This window comes from Bison bison, unplaced genomic scaffold (assembly GCF_000754665.1).
Source record: "Bison bison bison isolate TAMUID 2011002044 unplaced genomic scaffold, Bison_UMD1.0 scf7180017833525, whole genome shotgun sequence".
NCBI lineage: Eukaryota > Metazoa > Chordata > Mammalia > Artiodactyla > Bovidae > Bison > Bison bison.
In genome coordinates this window covers 43,944-48,930 of record NW_011472013.1, presented here as the reverse complement: position 1 = coordinate 48,930, position 4,987 = coordinate 43,944, and the positions used below count along the sequence as shown (strand labels likewise).

The window sequence follows — 4,987 nt, the reverse complement described above, 5'->3', positions numbered from 1 at the left end:
TAATAGTTTTTCTAAATACAAGTATAGTATTTAGCCAACCTATGCCTCTGGAGTAGGAAAAATTAAGGATATATTTTACTTAACAGCTCTCATTGAGTTACTTGAGCTAATAACTGCTGATGTAATTCTTAGGAAAAAAGGGCAGCTTCAGCTTGAAATACTTGTAATTTTCTTATAATCATATTGAATTGCTTTGCAGTGCTAATAGTTCTTTTAATGTTTTATATAAAGGTGTCAGTATTTTATAATCTTGTGTTTTTTTAGAACTGCTTTATTGAGATATAATTCACATACCATACAACTCACCCATTTAAAGCATACAATTTAGTAATTTTTAGTATTTCACAGTTGTACAACCATCACCACAATCAATGTTACAACATTTTCATTGCTCCAAAAAGAAATCCCATACCCATTAGCTGTTACTCCCCATTTTACCCAGTCCCCCTCCCCTAGCCCTACACAACCACTAATCTACTTTATGTCTTAATAGTTGCCTATTCTGGACACTTCATATAGATGGAATCCTACAGTATCTGCTCTTTTATGACTAGCGTCTTTCCCTTAGCATAATATTTTCAAGGTTCATCCATATTGAATCAATTTATCCCTGCCAAGTTTCTTTTTGTTTTGTATTTGTCAAGTCTATAATGGTTTCTGCCTAGCAATTATTATTAACTCCCAAGAATAAATATGCCACTAAAGACTGAGGCACTTTTCAAATTGAAAATTATTTGAACATTAACCAAGTAAATTATCTAATATTAGCAAGCACAGCAAATGTCTTAGTCTCATAGTCTACCAAAGAAGCAGCTCACAAAATCAAAAGAGAAAACAGAAGCTACAGTTTGCTACCAAAGAACAGGCAGATTTTGTTTTTATGTGGAGTGCGTGGCTATGAGTGTTATGGAGGCAAGATCAAAATTTCTAATCAGGCTCGCTTACTTCAAAACAGACGTGATCACCTTTTATGAGGATTTTCAATTGTGAAAGTAGTATGTGAAAGAACACAAATATGAATAGTAATTAACAATTTTACCTAAGTTTGACCAAGTTGATCTGGTCTAAGGAGACTGAGCCCTAGTAGGTTCAGAGGTTGAGTTACTTATTCAAAAAAAAATTTTAAGTATTGTAGAATAAGGCTTTGCTATGCAGTTTCATCATTTACAGTACAGTCCCAAATCTAGTACACGTGAAGATTCAACTGTTAATACTGCAGTACATCTCAAAGACAAAAACAAAAATTTAATGCTACCATTTAACAGTGATAATCCCAAAATACACAGTAGATAGGTGTGGGTATAGGGGTGTGTGCATGTACATACCAGTCAAGTAGGTAGGTAGTATGCTTTTGGCTCTGTATAACATCCTTCTGTTTGAGCAGTACAGGGATTGACAGTAACTAATATTTGTCTTAACTGAGAACAAATGTCCTCATCTTTCCCATTCTTCTGTTTTACAGAGGTCTCTTCATTATTGATGACAAGGGAATCCTAAGACAGATTACTCTGAATGACCTTCCCGTGGGTAGATCCGTGGATGAGACACTACGTTTGGTTCAGGCATTCCAGTACACTGACAAACACGGAGAAGGTGCCCTTTCCTTCTGTCATAGCCTTTGGATTTTTTAGTTTAAGAGATAGCAGCATAATATGGTTTCTTACCTTAAAAGTAATTTTGATGGTTCCAGAGTCTTCTAGTTGTTTTCAAATTATTAGATCTTTTAAGCAAATCAAATTTTAATTATTAATATGAAAGTGCTTTTAACAAAATATCACTAATATATACTACCTACTGAGTAGGATAGAAAAAATATTATTTCCATAGTCTTTGGATAATCTCAGAGAAAAGTTTCTGCTACTGTAATTTTTCCTATTATATTTCTATTAACTTAAAATGTGCCAGCCAATCTGGCCATATCTAGTAATGTAGGTTTTACTTGCATGTTTTACATTATTTAATTTAGCTTTTTTCTTCAAGGTAATTCAGAAATCTTTGAGGTTATTCAGTAACACATTAGTAATCTATTAGTTCATCCTTTCACTCCAAGTTTTTGCAGTAGCCAAATGGTAAACATCAGATTCTTCTTAAAATAGAACGTATGTTATATATTCCTTTCAAAAGTATAACTCAGTGCCTGGGTCAGGGTGCTGAAACAGTGAACCATGGCATCAGGACCAAATACTGCAGGGCACACAAAGCAAGCTTAAGGGGATGGACATTTGAGGAATTTCACTGTACCCCGACCTTTCAATTCACCAGATTCCCAAACTTTCCAACTTTACTAGAGGAACACTCAATCTGATTTCTTCTGTTATAAATGTAACTAAACATGACTGAGAAAACTGAAAAACAGCTGTCTGCTGATAAGTTCCAGGACTAAAATTTCTTGTTGCAAGCCAGTAAGCTAACAGAACTCAAGGGTTCGGTGGCCTAGAAATGTTCTAATTAATATAGGTTCTATTTTCAGTATCATTTGGAAAAAGAAAAGCTGAGAGTTGCTAGAGAGAATTGAACAGTTTTTAAACTGTCTTTTGCCAATTTTTCCTTTCAGTCTGCCCTGCTGGTTGGAAACCTGGTAGTGAAACAGTAAGTCAAGTTCATTTTTCTGTTAAGAGGATGGCTGGGGCCAAAAAGAAGCCGCCAACCCTGGGATAATCTCTGTTTGTAACAGACCTGCCTTGATTTTGTAAATGAAGTAAACATTGCTAGGCACAACTCCTAAAAGAATTACAGGCATTCTTTGGACTGTAAGGAGAGTATCTAAAACTGGGAAAGCAGAATATGGGACTTGATGCTCTGGATTTTAAAACCAAGTATTCAGAGAATTCTGTCATTTAAAAAGCAGAAGGAAGGAAGCGGTGGAGACTTGTTAAATTCAAGGCAAAGAGAATGGTCACAAGAAAAATTTTTCAGTGTATATATTTAAAAGCTTTAGAGAAAATCTGGCTTAACTGACAATGAATCTAATGATTCTCTCCTTGTCATATGAAGGAAGACAAGACTGAAACACATTCTTTCATTTAGGGAGGCTATATAGAGTGTTTCTTTTATTTTGCAGTTTGAGATTAAAAGGTTACACCCTAGACTGCCAAAAAATCCATTTGAGCTCTCTGCCCCCTTTTCAGGTTGTAGCATACCATCACTTCATCAGCAGATTATTTTACAAATGCATTAACATCTGTAGCCATGCTCCCTTAATGTGTTTGATTTAATTAGATCAAACCTGAAGATGCCATGAAAGCCTGGTGGCCAAGAGAAGAGTTATAAGTAAGTTTGGGAGGGCTTAAGTACAGATGTTAATTCAGTAGCAGATCACCTGCCTTCTAAAATAGCTGAGATTAAAATTAGCAGGTAGGACAAATCCAGTTTTTCCTAAATATATATAATTTGACACAAGAAAATAATCTTTACCTTCTTTAGTCAAGAGATGGACAACTATTATCAGACTACTGATGATGTACATTGTCTTCTTCAACAGATAATCCCAGATCCAGCCGGAAAACTGAAGTATTTCGATAAGCTGAACTGAAAATACTTCCTCAGGTCACAATGCTTGAAACTTCTCAATAAAACTCAGTGTGTGTTACCACATTGTGTTATAGTAGTAGTTTCTCGAATAATAGAAAAATCCATGTCAGGAGCCAAAGGTACTTAGTGTCATTAGACACTGATGCCAAATTCTCTATCTTTCCAAAACATGAAATGTCAGATTGACTCAAACTAGTAACAAGAGTACTAACTGACATTTACGGAGTACATGCCATGGGCCAGGCATTGTTAGGAGTTTAGGTGCATTTTTTTTTCACTTAACTCTCACAGTAACTCTTTGAGTTCTTTATTTCACAGATGAGGAAACAGCTTGCAAAGGTAGAATCAGTCTTTGAACCCAGATAGGCTAATTCTAGTTTCAGGGCTCTTTACATTCCTCTGTGGCTCACCTCTGAGGGCAGCTGGAAAGAACAGGTTGTGAGCACAGTCACCTTCCACTGTGTCTGGTAGACAGTGGACCCCAGACTCTGCTCTGTACCCAGCATAAAGCCCTTTGGTTCTCTCTTTTATCTAAATTTACATTTTCAGCTTGTACCAAAATTATAAGAAAGAAATATTTGTATTTAGTTTACAGTGGGAGTTCCCTGGTGGCCTGGTGGTTAGAATTCCAGCCTTTCCCTGCCATAGCCCGATTTCTATCCCTGGTTGGGAAACTGACATCCTGCAAGTTGCACAGCATGGCCAAAAACAAAAAAAAAGACATATAGTTTAACAAAAGTTGAATCTCTAAATATAATGTAACCAGCTATTCACAAATGACCACATATAAAGCTGAACTCCAGAGCTACTTCATCACCTGAATATAGCAATGGCTTTTTTTGTAGCTTTTTTATGGGGGGGTTTCTCCAGGCTCTCAAGCAAAGGGAAAGAGTTTAAAATTATATTTCTTTACTTTTTTATAGTAAGTTTGAGTAAGTTTTAGGGGCCATTGTCATTTAAAGAATATTGTATCTGGGTCTTCAAATTAAACATGAATGAAGCTGTTTCTATACCTAAAGGATATATGTGTACACTGACTCTGTATTTGTTTTTTTTTAATAGAAACCAGAAATTATTTTCTGTATTTAGCCTATTATAAGGAATTGATCTATATGTTAAGTATGTGATTTGAATTATGGTTGATTTACAAGTGTCACAACTTTTTAGAAAACATAACCCCTAATACATGTTAAACACCATTCACAAAGCCCGGATGGGCCTGCGGTTTGTGTAGAGATGGAAAAGGCAGGGCAATCCATCATTTCTCTTGGGTGGACAATTTACTGTTATAATAAGAGAAGCACAGAAGACCTATTCCCAAACATGCAACTTCATAATCTACAGCCAGTGGTTCTCAACTAGGCACCATCTTCCCAGAGCACAGATTGATGTCTGGAGATGTATTTGGTTGTCAACTATGAGAGTGCTACTGGCATCTAGTGGGTAGATTCAAGGA

General features: G+C 35.9%; 1 long non-coding RNA gene across 1 annotated transcript; it reads left to right on the top strand.

Moving 5' to 3' along the window:
• Window positions 1–1,441: 1,441 nt before the first annotated feature.
• On the top strand, window positions 1,442–4,549 carry LOC104983066. The gene is made up of 3 exons (XR_824592.1): window positions 1,442–1,593; window positions 2,555–2,589; window positions 3,482–4,549. It is a non-coding gene; the product is annotated as an uncharacterized LOC104983066 (long non-coding RNA).
• The last annotated feature ends 438 nt before the right edge of the window (window positions 4,550–4,987 follow it).